At 43.2% G+C, this 17,825-nt stretch overlaps 1 long non-coding RNA gene across 1 annotated transcript in view; it reads right to left on the minus strand.

The window, feature by feature from the left end:
• Positions 1-1,171: 1,171 nt before the first annotated feature.
• Positions 1,172-17,825, minus strand: part of LOC129699753 (uncharacterized) — a 43,715-nt gene continuing 27,061 nt past the window's right edge. Inside the window, exon 2 of the long non-coding RNA XR_008723926.1 lies at positions 1,172-1,794. This is a non-coding gene — a long non-coding RNA (uncharacterized LOC129699753). The remainder of the gene's footprint in view (positions 1,795-17,825) is intronic.

A 17,825-nucleotide genomic window follows, 5' to 3' on the forward strand; every position in this document is an offset into this window, starting at 1 on the left:
CAACTTTGCTCTTTCAACCACAATAAGATTCTGTTTCCCTTCCCACTGATGTGGCCTGACCTGCTGTATATTTCCAGTGTTTTCTATTTTGTTTTAGTTTTCCAATGTCTTTAGTTCTTTGGGGAGATTTTCACTTACCTTGTAAATGAAGGGGTTTTGGGGGAAGGAAAATATCCAAACGGCTGCAGAATCTGCCAATCCAGCACCACTAAAATCCCTAGTGTGCCAGATTATCCGAGACATTGTGTTTGTTTAAATCAGAGTGTTGGATAGCTTGAAGAATCAAGAGCATTGTGCTTCAAGCCAAGAGAAGCACTGCTAATGTTACACCGGTACTTTACTGCCATGCATTTTGACTAAAAGTATATTTCCTTCTTAACTACTATCGATCTCATCGGGGACCCTCAAACTATCTTTGATCGGACTTTACTGGCTTTGCCTTGCACTAAATGTTATTCCCTTATCATGTATCTGTACACGGAGAATGGCTTGATTGTAATCATGGGATCATGAAAATACTTTTTCACCCAGAGAGTTGTGACTCTGTGGAATTCTCTGCCACAGAAAAAAGTGGAGACCAATTCACTGGATGTTTTCAAGAGAGAGTTTGATTTAGATCTTAGGGCTAATGGAATCAAGGGATATGGGGAAAAAGCTGGAACGGGGTACTGATTTTGAATGATCAACCATGATCATATTGAATGGCGGTGCTGGCTCGAAGGGCCGAATGGCCTACCCATACTACTATTTTCTATGTTTCTGCATGTGTTCTTTCCGCTGGTGGGTTAGCACACAACAAAAGCTTTTCACTGTACCTCGGTACATGTGATAATATCCTAAACTAAACTAAACTGAACAGTCACTGACGGAGGGATGTCAATGTCAATGCTGATAGGGATTGTAAGCAAACCTACCTCTCTGTCTCAGATCCTTTTATTATCATTGCCACTGTGCCCAAACAGATGAGTCATCTACAATTTACTCCTTACTGTGCTGTAGTGCGGTGTGGTGTACAGAAATAAAACAGTTTCACTTTGAATGTCAGCATTTTAAAACGTTAACACAAAATATTACTGCTGCTGGAATTTTCAGCACTTAAAGCCCTTGAGCAAATGGTATTCCACTGCCTGCTGGAATTAATGGTGCTGCAAGGAATTCCAGGATGTCATAATCATAATCATAATCATGCTTTATTAGTCAAGTATATCATGCAACATACAAGGAATTTGATTAGTCTATACAGTCATCCCAATCTTCTTCTCCTTGCGTATGGTGTCCACAGCCTAAAGGAGGTCAACTTGTTCTATTTGATTTATTTGTGTGTGCACGTCGGGTTGATTGCATTAGTCAAAACAGGGTGGACCACGTGAAGGTTGCAATCTCCCACCCCAGTCATACCAATAAAATGCAACGGAACACACAAAATACATTTTAACATAAACATCCACCACAGTGACTCCTCCACATTCCTCACTGTGAAAAAAATAGTTAAATCGCTTCCCTTCTTTGTTCTCCTCGGGGGCCTCGAGCCTTCCATTGACGGGGCAATCATGGCTCCCATAGCCGGCGGTAGGGCCCTATGCATTGGGGCATCAAGCTCCTGCATCAGGGGGGATGTCAGCTCTCCCTGCGCCAGGTGATCGGTCCCTGGGTTGGGGCTAGTCGAACCTTCTGCGTCCTTGGAGCTTCCCGACTCGGTCTCTACCCGAGACTGCGAGCTCTGCGATGTTGAAATCCGCAAGGGATCGGTGCCGATGGTAAGTCCACACCCCCGCGCCCAGTCCCGAGCAAGGCCTAATGTAGAGGAACGAACTATAAATGAGTTTAGAAGGATGAGGGGACACCTCATTGAAACTTACCAAATAGTGAAAGGCCCAGATAGAGTGAATGTGGAAATGATGTTTCCACTAGTGGGAGAGTCTAGGACCAGAGGCCATAGCCTCAGAATAAAAGGACATACCTTAAGAAAGGAGACGAGGAGGAATTTCTTTAGTCAGAGGGTGGTGAATCTGTGGAATCCATTGCACAGACATCTGTGGAAGCCAAGTGAATGGATATTTTTTAAGGCTGAGATTGATAGATTCTTCATTAGTAAGGGAGTCAGGATTTATGGGGAGAATACAGGAGAATGTGGTTGAGAAGGCAAGAGAGATGATCCATGATTGAATGGCGGAGAAGACTTGATGGGCCGAATGGCCTAATTCTCCTCCTGGAACTTCTGAACTTTTGAACGTGTTTCTAAGTAAAGTAGGTATGCAGCTTGGACAGGAACATGTAAGTGGTGGATTTATTACATGCCTTCTGTCCTTGGTCTTCCAGAAGATAGAGACTTTAGTTTTTTGAAGATACAACACAGCAACAGACCCTTCGGTCCACCAAGTCCGCACCGACCAGCAATCACCCCATACACTAATATTATGCCACATACAAGGGACAATTTACAATATAATTCTGTGGTCTCATGAACGATCTCGAACAATCCTGTGAACTTCCTGGGAATTATATAAATCGAGTTTCTTTAATGCTTTACTCAAGACAACGCTTTTTCACTCTATTGTTTTGAACAATGATACGGTTCAAGTTGAATTGAGTTTACTGTCATGTGAAGCCATATGGTGAGCTACCATGAAAATCTTGCTTGCAACAGTATTATCGGCACATGGACTCAGATAGCACACAAAACATAAATTATATAATTACACAAATATTCTGCAAGACAAGTAAAAAAAGAAAAAGTGTAGAATTTATGTGTAATTTATGTAATTTATGTGTAATTTATGTGTAATTTATGTGTAATTTATGTGTAATTTATGTGTGATTTATGTGTAATTTATGTAAAAGCAATGTATTAGTGCAAAACACAAATAGAAAAAAAAACAAGTCCATGGTCATGCAAGAGATGGTCGATTGTGTTCCTTTGCCGAGTAAGATTAGGGTTACGTGGATCATTTCAAGAGGTGATAAGGTGATCATCAGGTGATGGTTGTAGGAAAGTAGGTTCTGTCTTATGAAGACATTGATATTTTGCCATGAGTTTGGCTTCACATCTACGGCTTGCATTCCTTTACCTTACCCTTGTTGCTGCTAGTCACTTCTCCACCTTGGCAATGAGCAGTATCAAACCATTCAACTACACGGGCCTTAGAGCCAAGGATGAATGTAGCCAACATCTGGACAGTTCAGCAAAAGTTGCCGAATAACAGCTTGGAACGGAAGGACAACTTCTTAATTATTGCAAGATGAGATGTGGAATGTTACTGCCTCTTACATTTGTGCTTTTTAAAACAAATGTGCTGTCATGAGACGTCAGCAAAATAAATCCTTGCAGTATCAGTGACAAAACATAAAGATAGGTAACCTGGAGAATTCGAGATGGCCAAGGAAAGGCGAATGTGGCATCCTTTTAGCTCACTGGCAGCGAATTCAGCAGGATGGAACTCAGCCATTTGGTTCAGCCTTTTTTGTAATACCCTTAAAGATATAGTTTTTGTTTCTTATATTAAAGTGAGCTTTAATTATTGGGCATGTGACAAAAGTCAGGTGACCCGAACATATTTCCATTAGAGCCAGTGAGCCTGGTAAATTTCAGTTTTGATAGGGACAGTATTTCACCGTGTTCTGGGTGGGTCCTTAATGTTATTGAGTACTCCTCCACGGGCTGAGTCAGCAGAATGTTTACACTACAGTGACAATCTCCTCATAAATTAAACTAAAAATACACTTTTACTTGACCCTGTTCATGGAAGATTCCTTTCTAATTCACTTAAATGCTTAATGTGAGCTTTGCCGATATCTTATTTATTGCAAGATATGGTTTGGAATATGACTCTTCTTTTGTCTCTGACATATGTGTTTATTTAAAACAAACACCCGGTCTTAATGAATGCTGGTCGAATAGGAGCCAGAATATGAAAGATAAAATTTAAAGATGTATACAAGATGACACATCTGTGACCTGGAAATGTTTAACTTCTTTTTGTTGTCTTCTGGCTTGGCGGAATGTTTGAAAGGATGTTATACTTTATAACCTGCAAATTGGCTGTTATTAATATGTCCTTTAGAGTAATGGAATGTCATGTGTTGTTCATGTGGACTAGACTATACGTCAAAAACATTAAAGACAAAATCTGTACACTGACCCTTTAATGTAATACAGCTTTCCGACAACATTCCTTTTAGTTAATTGTTTATATCACAATGACTGGACTAAAACAAAATTATAACTTATCATTCATATTTCTTGTTCCAAATGTTTATCATATTTCACAAATGAATTCAACTAAATAAATTAGAGTTGGAAAATGTCAAATTGTAACTGTTTTAATGGATCTACAGTATTTGGGTTAATGTATTCTCTTTAACTTGTACTTTCTCCCATTTTCTCCATCGTTGGCCTGTGGCCTGTATTGAAAGTACACACCTAATGGTTTTCCGAGGCTTCTGCCAGCATCCTCTCCAGTCGACAGGAGGTAGCAGTGAGTGGCTGGATATTCTCCACTCCAAATAAAACCATTTCAGTTCCCCATGCTCCTGATTTATGTCTTCCCCAATGCAAAGAAAGGATGAATTGAATGTTAGTTATTGCCTTTACTATATTTCTGTATTTCCATGATCAAACTACATTTATTTTGCAGTATGCGTGACTTCATTGTATTCATTACATTCAAGTCATAGCTGTTTTCTCTACGCTAACAGCACACAATCATGGTTTACAACTGAAGCAATTGCTTAGCACAGCATATATATATATAATGCGAATGAAAGCATGTTAAAGACCATGTAGTTTGGGTTAGTTTTAGTTTATTACCACGTGTACCGAGGTACAGTGAAAAGCTTTTGACGCATGCAGTGGAAAGACAATACATGATTCCAATCGAGTCATTCACGGTGTACAGATACATGATAGGGGAATAACGTTTAGTGCAAGGTAAAGCCAGTAAAGTCCAATCAAAGATCGTCTATGACAGTCTCCAATGCGGTAGATAGTACCTCAGGCAAGAGCGGAACTCGCTATCAAAACATGGAGGGGACGGGGAACACATTATTTTGGCGGCCACGCGCGCATGCGCACACATACACACACGTGAGGCTTCGGAGGCTCAATTCAGCGCTAAAAACTGAGATTTTAAAATCGGGATCACAAAAACTTGGGGGGGATGTCCCCCACCTCTCAAAACATGGGGGGTGGAGAACGTGGTTTTCCGCCCCTGACCTCAGCAATGCTCTACAAGATGGCCACAGTGATTTGGTTTGGGAGTAAAGTCACTACAACACAAACAACAAGAATAACATTATTGTGTAGGAAGGAACTGCAGATGCTGGTTTACATCGAAGACAGACACAAAATGTTGGAGAAACGCAGCAGGTCAGGCAGCATCTCTGGAGAAAAGAAATTGGTGACATTTCGGGTCAAGACCTTTCTTCAGACCTGTAGGAAGGAACTGCAGATGCTGGTTTAACTGCTGAATTACTGGCTGAATAACATTATTAGATACGTATCCGTGACTGTACAATGCTGTCACACACTCATGTATTCCAACAATTGTAAAGATCTAATGCACACTTCATGACTAAAGTATTGTGACTAAACACTTCTCCGTTATTCTATTGTAGACAAAAATTCTGGAGAAATTCAGCGGGTGAGGCAGCATCTATGGATCGAAAGAATAGGCGATGTTTCGGGTCGAGGCCCTTCTTCAGACTGGTTATTCTATTTGAATTTTACTGACCCAATAAATGTGAGTATGAGGGGAGGAGGGGTAAAATGTGTCGGAGGTAAATTGTATAGTGCAGCACTGAACAAAACCAGACAAGGACTGTCACTTCAATCCCAAAGTAGAAACAAGGAACTGTAGCTGCTGGTTTACACAAAACGACACAAAGTGTTGGAGTAACTCAGCAGGTCAAGCAGCATCTCTGGAGAACATGGATAGGTGACGTTTTGGGTTGGGACCCTTCTTTAGGCTAATCTCTAACCTGTAAGGAGTCTGCTGACTTAGGCACAGTACCGGTGTTTAGATACTACATAGAGCTTCAGTAAGAAGGCAGCACAGTGGCACAGTGTTAGAGTTGCTGTCTTGCAGCGCCGGAGACTTGAGTTTGATCCTGACTACGGATGCTGCCTGTACGGAGTTTGTATGTTCTTCCTGTGACTGCGTGGGTTTTCTCCGAGATCTTCGGTTTTCTCCCACACTCCAAAGACGTCGATGTAGGTTTACAAAAGTGCTGGAGAAACTCAGCGGGTGCGGCAGCATCTATGGAGCAAAGGAAATAGGCAACGTATCAGGCCGAAAACCTTCTTCGGGGGGGGGGCAACGGGAATATGAGGTGCTGCTCCTCCAATTTGCGGTGGTGCTCGCTCTGGCCATGGAGGAGGCCCAGGACAGAGAGGTTGGATTCGGAATGGGAGGAGGAGTTGAGGTGCTGAGCCACCGGGAGGTCAGGTTGGTTAATGCGGACCAAGCAGAGGTATTCGGCGAAACAATCGCCAAACCTACGCTTGGTCTCACCGATGTAGATCAGATGACATCTAGAGCAGCTGATGCAATAGATGAGGTTGGAGGAGGTGCAGGTAAACCTCTGTCGCACCTGGAACGAATGTTTGGGTCCTTGAATGGAGTTGAGGGGGGAGGTAAAGCGACAATTGTAGCATCTCTTGCGGTTGCAAGGGAAAGTGCCCGGGGAGGGAGTGGTACGGGTGGGAAGGGAAGAATTGACAAGGGAGTTACTGAGGGAGCGGTCTTTGCAGAAAGCAGACTGCTGGGGGGGGGGGGGGGGGGGGGGGGGGGGGGGGGGGGGGGGGGAGAAGATGTGGGGAGATGGTGGGGATCAGAAGTGTGGAGTGGTGGGGTCACGTTGGAGGTAGCAAAAATGACGGAGGATTATTTGAGGTACGTGCTGGCTAGTGGGGTGGAAGGTGAGGACTAGGCGGACTCTGCCCTTGTTACGAGTGGGGGGATGGGGAGAGAGAGCAGTGTTACGGGGTATTGAAGAGACCCCGGTGAGAGCCTCATCTATAGTAGGGGAGGGGAACCTTCGATGCCCTGGTGTGGAACACCTCATCCTGGGGGCGTAGACGGAGAAATTGGGAGTAGGGGATGGAGTCCTTACAGGAAGCAGGGTGGGAAAAAGTGTAGTCTAGATAGCCATGGGAGTCAGTGGGTTTATAGTGGATGTCGGTCAGAATTCTATCAGTCAGTTGTGTGTGGGTGCAGGAGGTAGCACCAAAGCAATCGTCGATGTAGCGGAGGTAAAGATCGGGGATGGGGCCCTGGTATATCTCGAACAAGGATTGCTCGACGTACCCTACAACGAGGCAGGCATAGCTGGAGCCCATAGCTACGCCTTGTATTTGGAGGAAATGGGAGGAGTCAAATGAAAAGTTATTAAGGGTAAGGGTTTGTAGGTTGATCAGCTTGGTATAAATGTAATAAGGTGAAAATTGTCCCTAGTTATTTTCATGTTGGGCGTAGTGTCCATATGATGAGGAATAACCTTTGTGTTCAGGTTATGGTCTGGTCCATTATTCAATGGTCTGCTTGGGCTCCCAATTGTAGAATGACCAGTCAGGGGAAGTGTACTCAAGCTGGAGTTACTTGTTGGAGCCCAGCCTTGGCAAAAATCAGTGCTTTAAAAAGGAGTTGAAAAATGGAAGACTGGAGAATTGGAAAAACACAGAAGTGGAGGAACACAATCAACCACTGTCATTTATGCACATATGTAGAACAATAAGGAATTGATCCAAAATTAACATGAGACTAATTAATGATGCAATTAACTCAGAGGAAGAAAATGTATAAAATGCAGATGCTGGAAATTTGAAATAACAAAACACAGAATTATGGAGGTATTCAGTAGTTCAGGCTGCATCTGCGGAAGGGAAAGAGTTAATCATTTGGGTTGAAGACCCATTTTCAAGATTTAGAAAGCATGAGAACAAGTAAGTTTTAAGTTGCAGATGGTGGGTGAGGGACGGAATAGACAAAATACATTATTTGTGATAAGACTAGGATTGTCATAGAGATAAGCTGTAATTGGTCATTGGTTGAGGGCAAAAGATTATAGAGGAGCTCCTCTAGTATCTTTGGTTGAGGGTTAGTGGGGGTAGAGAGAGAGAAAGAGAGAGAGAGAAATTGAACAAAGGTAGATAAAAGCTAAGAGATGGGATAAATTGACAGTTAGAGAGTAAGAACACAAACGATGGAATATAAAAGTTGCAAAATGCAGAGCTATGGAACATATCCAAGACCATGTTAATGAACCACATACCAAACCAAAAGTTATGATTGCATTTTAAATATGATTTATTGGGCTGCCAACTGCCTTTATATATACCAAGTACTCTATAAAGCAATAATAAAGACAAGTTCTTCTTTATAACAACAACTCGAAGTGCACACTCCAGCCCTGTATAAAATGTTGCGAAACGAGCCTGCTTCCTGAACTATTCCTCATGCTCATGTCAAGACCTTCAATAATTAGGAATGGAAATGCACGCAACTTGTGTATTACCCGTGGTTGATTTAGCTTTCTTAGAATAACGCACTTGCCTAATTGCTGGGGAGGTTTAATTTACGCTCTCATGTTTTTGGAATAACTTGCTCAAATTTATGCCTGGTATTTTCCGTCAGTGTAGTCGCGTGCTGGGCCTGGCAACTGTTTGATTTACGCACACTTTTTGATTTACGAACTGCTTTTCAAAAGCGTAAACCTCGCATAAAACACGGGGTGCCCATACGCTGATTGGGAACCTGATTGGATTCGGTCTGTGCTGCTAAATTCAAAGATCTCATTGGTGTTTATTATACTAGACCGCACAATGTCCGTCTAATTTGGGTGAATTAAATGTCAATACTCTGCGTGAGTGGGTTTGCAATTGCCATCGAGTAATTTTTTTACTTTCACCATATGGACAGAATCTTACAAAGTGGATCATCTGTCATCGTTGGACTGAGCAGATTGTTGCATGTTGCTTTGCTTCTTGCCCAGTGGCAGCAAGCTGAAATTATAATACCACACCCTTCCCCCTCTCACCCCCCAGAATCTAAAGCAGTTGTCCTCATGTTGAACAATGCTTGAGACAGTCTATCAACTAATTGCTTTATCCACTCCCCCACCAGCTATCCTTACACAATTCTATTTTAGCATAATTCAACATTGTTTGGGTTTCTATGCTTTTAAATGATAGCTTCAAAACTGCACCTTGGTGCAGGAAAGATATACTTACGCAAAGAGCGATCAAGCAATTCATTGATACTTAAAGGCTCAAGTTTGAACGGCCTTATCAGCATCAGCAAATTCATGTAAACAAAAAGAAGACAATTGCAAGGAACATACATTTGGAAACGTTTGGTACACTTATCACCTGCCACCCACATAGGGTCAAGGTCCAGTAATGGCAGCTTTTTCTTCATGACAACCATTAACCAATAAAAGCATAGTTAATATGTGGAAGGAATAGCAATATTAAAGATAAAAATCTGGCGTTAATTTGACCCCCGACTTTAAATAAACAGTGGGAATTTTTTGATTCAGTAAATAATGCCGGTACCTAGTACCTTTTCCTCGGAATTTCATAACGGTGAAAATTAACCTCTAGAATTCAACCTAAGTTCCATGTTCTAAAGACCTTCCTGAATATCTTATATTTACATGTAGAAACAAGGAACTGCAGATGCTGATTTACAAAAGGAAAAGGACAAAGAATGCTGGAGTAACTCAGCAGGTCAGGCAGCGTCCGTGGAGAACATGAATATGTGACATTATGGGTCGGGAGCCTTTTTTCTACAAAGTAAACTAGTTATCTAACCAAGAAGTTGATAGTTGTCTCTGAGGAGCACAGATGCTTGTGGAACATGGATAGGTAGACACAAAAAGCTTGAGTAACTCTGCCAGACAGGCAGCATCTCTGGAGAGAAGAAATGGGTAACGTTTCTGGTTGAGTCTCATTTCTTCTCTCCAGAGATGCTGCCTGTCTCTCTGAGTTGCTCCTGCTTTTTGAGTCTATCTTCGGTTTAAACCAGTTTCTGCAATTCCTTTCTACACTGAACATGGATAGGTGACTGATCAGTCTGAAGAAGAGTCCGACTCGTATCATCATCTACCCATGTTCTCCCGGCATGCTGCCTGAGCTGCGGAGTTACTCCAGCATTTTATGTCCATATTTACATGTTTTTGTTCTCCATCGGATGCCCTGCTCTCCAGAGACCATGTACTGACTGCAGCCAACAGGATAGACACATGATCTGCTCTAAACTCTCTGCAGCATGAGGAACAGAAAGGTGTCCATAGTGGGGGGCTTGATCAGTGCTTCTCCGTTACAACCAGCAGCTTCTTGGCTAGATCACTGGTTTTCTTCATAGAAAGAAATGGTGGCAGTAAGTTTCGGGAAAAGAGCTACTGCGGTGAGAATTCTCAAAGCGAGATAATTCTATGTGTCACCATATATAGCTAAGGCTTAAAACATTAGTGTGGCACAGTGAGTGGAGCACCTTCAGAGCTCTCCAGAGATGCTACCTGTCCCGCTGAGTTACTCCAGCTTTTTGTGTCCACCTATCCATGTTCCCCAAGCATCTCTGCTCCTCAGAGACAACTATCAACTTCTTGGTTCTCTCTGGGACATATAACAATAAAACACTCTTGACACATCCAAAAATAATGCGTAGGTTGGTTGGCTAATTGGGTACCGTAAATGAACTTTATATGTAGAAGCGTGGTAGAATCTGGGGGGAGTTGGCAGGAATGTGGGAAGGATCGTGTGGGTTAGGGTAAGATTGATGTAAACTGGGTACTTGATAGTTGGCACCAACTTGGTTCTTTCCTTGTTTAAACATAATCATCCTGAGAGAACATGGTCAACCTCTGGTGCAGGGGGGAACTGCAGACGCCGGTATAAACTGAGCATAAACGCAAAAAGCTGAAGTAACTCAGCGTCCGGCAGCATTTCTGGAGAAAAGGCATAGGTAACATTTCGAGTTGAGACCCTTCTTAAGACCTCAGACTTCTCGACCCGAAACATCTTCTATTCTTTTTCTCCAGCGATGCTGCCTGACCCGCTGAGTTACTCTCACATTTTGTGTCTGTCTAAGTTCAACTTCTTGTTTGCAGGCAACCATTCATTCTTAGCAACGAGGACCCTACAACATACTGGGAGAGACACTTTTGTTTTCCTCCTCCAGAAATACTTAACCTTCCTAATCACCTTTCAACCTATTGCTGTGATGAGTAGGTCTGAACCTGTATTCTTCTGCCGACTACTATGTGGTAGTGCGTATCCACTGCTTATTATAACACCATGTCAGTTTCTGGCAACTGAAATATAAATTTAGCAACTTGTATTTATCTATTTTCAGTAGAAACACAATCCAACAGGGAACATAAAAATACTTCTAATGCATCGTTGCAATGTTCCCATTGGCAAAGAAGAATGAGAAAATGCCATTATCAAATGTAAAATCTATTACCGAAAATAAGTCTCTTCCTGTCAACACTTGAATTCATGGAGTCATAGAGCATTGAAACAGGCCTTTTGGCCCAACTCATCTATGCCGATAAAGATAGCCCATTTAAGATAGTCCCATTTGCCCGCACTTGGTTCATTTGCCCACACTTGGTCCATTTGCCCAAATTTGGCCCATATCCATGTACCTGTCTATCCATGTACCTGTCAAAGTATATTTTAAATGTTGTTATTGTACCTGTCCCAACGACCTCCTCTGGTATCTCATTCCATATACCCACCATCCTCTGAGTGAAAAAGTTGCCCTGCAGTTTACTATATACATTCACCCTATCAATTCCCTTCATAATTTTATATACCTCTGTAAGATCATTCTTCAGCCTCCTATGCTCAAAGGAATAATGTCCTAGCTTGCCCGATCACTCCTCATAGTACAGGCATCAAGCCCAGGCAACATCCTTGCAAATCTTCTCTGCAGTCTTCCCAACTTAAGTTCCTATAGCAAGGCGACCAAAACTGAACACAGTAAAATGTAAAGATTAGATAAAATTATGTTACCTATGATGTATTGCCTTGTTCATATCACATTCTAATAAAAAATGAACTTCAGATGCTGGTTTGTACCAAAGATAGACACCAAATGCTGGAGTAACTCAGTGGGTCAGGCAGCATCCTTGGAGAAAATGGATAGGTGACGTTTTGGTTTGGGACCCTTGTTTCAGAATGAAACATCACCTATCCATTTTCTCCAGAGATGTTGCCTGACCCATTGAGATACTGCAGCGCTTTGTATCTATCTTTGTTCGCATCACACATGGATTAATTTTGTACATTAATCTTCTAACCTAGAATCCTGAGTTTAATGAGTCGAGTCGGACACACATCAAGATACAACACATATTTATTAAAGTCCACTTACAGCATCGGTCTGCAGGACATTACAGTAACAAACAGCTACTCAGACTGACTTACGTAAGCAAGCTCTTGGTAATATGAATCGCATATTATGCAGAGCAACTACTAACAAGCACAAGGTTAGTAGGAAATAACATCTTTCCTTGTAGAAACAAAATAAAGGAAAGATACGTGGGAACATGATGATTAAACAATATAGGAGCCGGAACGTTAATAACGCATATGGGGAAGTATAAATAGTTACACAAAATCACCGTATCTAATGGGTGGGCCTGCTAACCTGCCCAGCACATGTGCGATACGAGTCCGTATCTTCTCCTTTTACTGGAGAAGTTACCGGGGAGGGAACCGGGGATGTGACTGTGGACCCGCCGGGGAGGGGAGGTGGTGAAGTAGGCGAGCTACGTGCAGAACGTCGCGGGGAGGCCTCTGATAGTGGAGCAGCCGGTCCGGCAGTGGGTGGGTATACAAAACGCGAAACCTCTCGATGTGGAGTCGCAGGACGCGGTTCTTTCACTGGTAGGAAATGTTGATGGTTGCGTCTGTACATGGCTCCATCCACGTTAACCAGGTCCGAGCGCGGTTCTTTGGCAGGGCTGTGGATGTGACCCAGACGGTAGTAGCCCTAGTTGGTCTGGAGGCAAACCACCTGTCCACTGGTGAGAGGTTTAAGTGGTTTACTGGATTTGTTGAAAAAACATTTTTGTGTATCATGCTTGAATTGTAGTTGTTGCTGGACCGCAGACGGAGACCGAACTTGTGGCTGCAAGAGCTGCTGGGACACAGGCAGGGAAGCACGGGTTTTGCGAGACATCAGTCGTGGGGCGTGGGTTCGTGGGTTCGAATCCCACTTCTGACACCATGTATTGAGTCGAGTCGGACACACATCAAGATACAACACGTTTATTAAAGACCACTTACAGCATCGGTCTGCAGGACATTACAGTAACTAACAGCTACTCAGACTGACTTACGTAAGCAAGCTCTTGGTAATATGAATCGAATATTCGGCGGAGCAACTACTAACAAGCACTACAATTGGTTAGTAGGAAATAACCAATCTACACTGAGGAATGCAATTTTTCTATTTGGTAGTAGTGGAAATCTGGACGTTTACTTTCAGGTGAGGCTTTTTAAATTAATATTTAAATTACCTTTAGCAATCTAACCCCTAGATCCTGTTGAAAGCTGGTTCTAAAACCTGCGCGGTTGTCTTTAAAAAAAATCTAACAGTTCAAAACCAGGGAGGGGAGTGAATGCCTTGGAAATAGCCGACAGGAAGCAGAACTTGACCAACATTCTGACAAAGGCTTATTCCGGAAATACAGCTGAAATAGGGGATTGAAAATTTGGCCACATGATGGCTCCAAAAGTTCAAATATCTCTGAAAGTAGGAAATTGAGCCATGGATGAAAAATTAATTTGGTGGTTAGGAAATAATGTTATTGCTCATGATGATATGGCAACAGTTTGTAGGCAACCATAGGTAGACACAAAATGCTGGAGTGAAGGAATGGATGACATTTCTGGTCGAGACCCTTCTTGAGTTTGTAGGCAACTCTACTTTCTCCGAAGGACCAATGGCATTTCTTCAGTTAAAACAGAGGAGAATGGCCCCTTTAGGTCATAAGGTCGTATGATAGTAGAATTTGGCCATTCGGCCCATCACATCTACTCCACCATTTAATCATGACTGAGCGATCTTTCCCACATAACCCCATTCTCCTGCCCTCTCCCCATAACCTCTGACAACAGTACTAATCAAAAATCTATCTATCTTGCCTTAAATATATCCACTAACTTGGCCTCCACAGCCCTCTGTGGCAAAGAATTCCACATTCACCACCCTCTGGTTAAATAATTTTTTTCTCATCTCCTTCCTAAAAGAACGTCTTTTAATCTGAGACTATGACCTCTAGTCCTAGACGCTCCCACTGGTGGAAACATCCTTCCACATCCACTCTATCCAAGCCTTTCACTATTCTGTATGCTTCAATGTGGTCCCCCCTCATTCTTCTACAGCGAGTACAGGCCCAGTGCTAATAAATGCTCATTATAGGTTAACCTACTCATTCCTGGGACCATTCTTGTAAACCTCCTCTTGACCCACTCATCGCCAGCTCATCCTTCCTCAGATATGATGCCCAAGATTGCTCACAATATTCTAAATGCGGCCTTACCAGCACCTTATCCTGTTTTTAGCGTCTATTTTAGCGTCTGAAGGCTGACCCCTAGTTAAAAGCACGGTTCAGGTTACACTGAAAGGGGACTGGCTCAAACATCTCTTTGCTGTACCACTGCTGGCAATAGCACTGAAGAGAACATTGCAGAAATTATCACCAGGATTCTTCCAAATAAGGTCCATGGCACTGAGATAATCCATTCTCATAAAAACAGAATAAATATCTAAAGGGCCTGTCCCACGAGCATGCGACCTGCATGCGACCTGCATGTGGCAAGCGCGACCAAACCGGAAGCGGGGGCTGCGCGGAGGTCGAGTGATCCCCGTACAGGGCCGGTCCCACCAGCATGCACCTGTTCGCGCGTGACGTACAGCGTCAAGGCGGTGCGTACGGCGTCAAGGTGGCTGAGGGCCGGCAGGCTGTTGCTGCGCTGAATGTTTGAACACGGTCAGTTTTTCCGAGCCCCGCGCGAAGTTGGGACCAGTTCCGCACAACTCCAATACGGCTCCGGCGATTGAAGTGGGACCTGCCCCGCGAGGCCGTACAGCTCAAGCGACCACGTTAGATAGCACTTGCCGCATGGAGTCGCATGCTCGTGGGACAGGCCCTTAAGATACTCACAAAATGCTGGAGTAACTCAGTGGGTCAGGCAACATCTCTGGAGAAAATGAATAGGTGATGTTTTGGGACGGTACCCTCCTTCAGAAATATCTATTAGGACAAGTGATTAATGGTTGCACATGTAGATATAGACAGAGATACTCCCCTGGTCTCAGTCATTCTCGGGCTGCCCAGGATAATGGAGGCAGCATGAATGATATATAAACAAAAATCTCCAGAACTTTCCTTGATATTTGTAACTTTTTTTCATTATTTTTTCCTCAGGTGATTGAAAGGTGGAGAGGCCTTCATGATAAGCTGGGCTGCACATAACTTGTTGTAGATTTATTGAGCAAAGTGGACTCTTCAACCTGACCCAGTGGCTCAGCACTTCAACTCCCCCTCCCATTCCGTATCCAACCTCTCTGTCCTGGGCCTCCACCACGGCCAGAGTGAGCAACACCTGAAATTGGAGGGACGGCACCTCATATTCCGCTTGGGGAGTCTGCATCCTGGTGGCATGAACATTGAATTCTTACAATTCTGTTAACCCTTGCTGTCTCCTCCCCTTCCTACCTCAGTCCTCGCGCTCCTCCTCCTCCTTTTTCCTTTCTTCTCCCCGCCTCCCCCCACCCCCTATCAGTCTGAAGAAGGGTTTTGGCCCGAAACGTTGCCTATCTCCTTCGCTCCATAGAGGCTGCTGCACCCGCTGAGTTTCTCCAGCGTTTTTGTGTATCTCTAACCTTTCTGTCTGGTTGCATTTGACATAACAAAAATAGCTTATAGAGCACAAGTGATTTTGGACATGTCTGAAGCTAGACGCGAGATGCCGAGGGTACAATTGTCATGTGATATGGGGGTGTGGGAACACATTTTGGAAAAGGTTCAACACATCTGATTTTTCCTTGTCATCGAACTGGCAGAACTCACTGCTCTGTCCCGGGAACATCTGATGCGCCAAGTTTCCGACAATAGACGACTGTATTTATGGCGCAGCTCACCTGGAAAGAATTACAAGGCAACACCAGGGAGAATGAAGATTTATAATAGGATGCTGGCTGAAATGTGGGAGGCAGTAAAGAAGGAATTCATGATTGGGGAAAGGCCCAAGACAAAGTAAACAAATGTATAAATGTCGGAATGTTGCAAGCTCAGAAACTTTGGTTGTGATGCATTTTTTACGTTTAAGTGAGAATTAATGTTAGCAGAAGGAGCGCATTCATTATGTAGAGGGATTTTGCTAATCTGTTTGATGGTTTTGTAAGTCATTCAGAAATGGATGCAGAACAGTGCCACATGGCACAGAAGACTCCTCAGATGATCGCAAGAATATTAGATGAGTTAAAGACAAAGCAATGCCAAATGACCCATTAACTTCATCCTAACTGTACTTCAATACTCCCACAATGTCCTCCAGCTGCAGTTTGAGCATTTGTAATGTTTTTGACTTTACTACCTTGTCTGGGGAATATTGTGAAACACTGAATACCATTTTCTCAACAAAATAAATTTCTTGTCACCCTTTTAATTTGACTATTCACCAATTTAAACAATGTCCCTTAAGCTTAATCTCGTTGTAAATTCATTTTACTTCTTTCCGCATTTAATACTTGATTTGATTAATTGTAGATCCTATTAACAGCATTTTTAATAGAAAATAGCACCTGAATCATGTGGTATATCCTGAAAACTCATTGACATAGCTCACTGGATCACTGGTTATTCTGCTCTACATCTGATCCATTAATACGTTTACAGAACTGTCCCCTTCTAGTGCCTCAGTAATATAGAATCAATGTTAACAGCTAAAAACAGATGTGGACAGTAAATGCTGGAGTAACTCAGCAGGTCAGGCAGCATCTCTGGAGAAAATGAATGGGTGACGTTTCATGTTGAGACCCTTCATCAGACTGAGAGTCAGAGGAGAGGAAAGCTAGAGGTATGAAAAGGTACAGAACAAATCATAGCTGCCACCGATTTCCGAGTAGCCCACAATGGTCCATTGTTGGCTGCGGAGAAGTTGATAATGAAGGGATACAAACAGTGAAACTGGCAGGACGATTAGGGTGGGGGAGGGATGGAGAGAGAGGGATTAGAGAATTCAATGTTCATACCACTGGGTTGTAAGATTCCCAACCACAATATGAGGTGTTGTTCCTCCAATGCGTATGTGGCCTCACCCTGGCAGTGGAGGAGGCCCAGGGCAGAAAGGTCAGTGTGGGAATGGGAAGTGGAGTTAAAATGTTTGGTAACCGGGAGATCGCTGGTTGTTAGGGTTCTGGACAAACATTAGAATCTTAAACACTGTAGCCTAAGTCCAACTCACCCACTTGTGTTGAACAAAGTTGGGGCAAGAGATGACACCCAGCCTGTTCACACGAAGCTGGGTGAAATTGATTTGATTTAAAAGAAACAGGAACCACTGGAGATATTGAGCAGATCATCAGCAATGTTCAGAAATATTGTGGACCAAGACCACAATGCAGCATCGTTGCGGAGCAGTAGAGTTGCTGCCTTACAGCTCTTACAGCGTCGGAGACTCGGGTTCGATCCCGACTACAGGTGCTTGTCTGTACGTAGTTTGTACGTTCTCCCTGTGACCGCATGGGTTTTTTCCGAGATCTTTGGTTTCTTTCCCCTCTCTAAAGACGTACAGGTTTGTAGGTTAA

The sequence above is a fragment of the Leucoraja erinacea genome, chromosome 8 (genome assembly GCF_028641065.1).
Source record: "Leucoraja erinacea ecotype New England chromosome 8, Leri_hhj_1, whole genome shotgun sequence".
Classification (NCBI taxonomy): Eukaryota; Metazoa; Chordata; class Chondrichthyes; order Rajiformes; family Rajidae; genus Leucoraja; species Leucoraja erinaceus.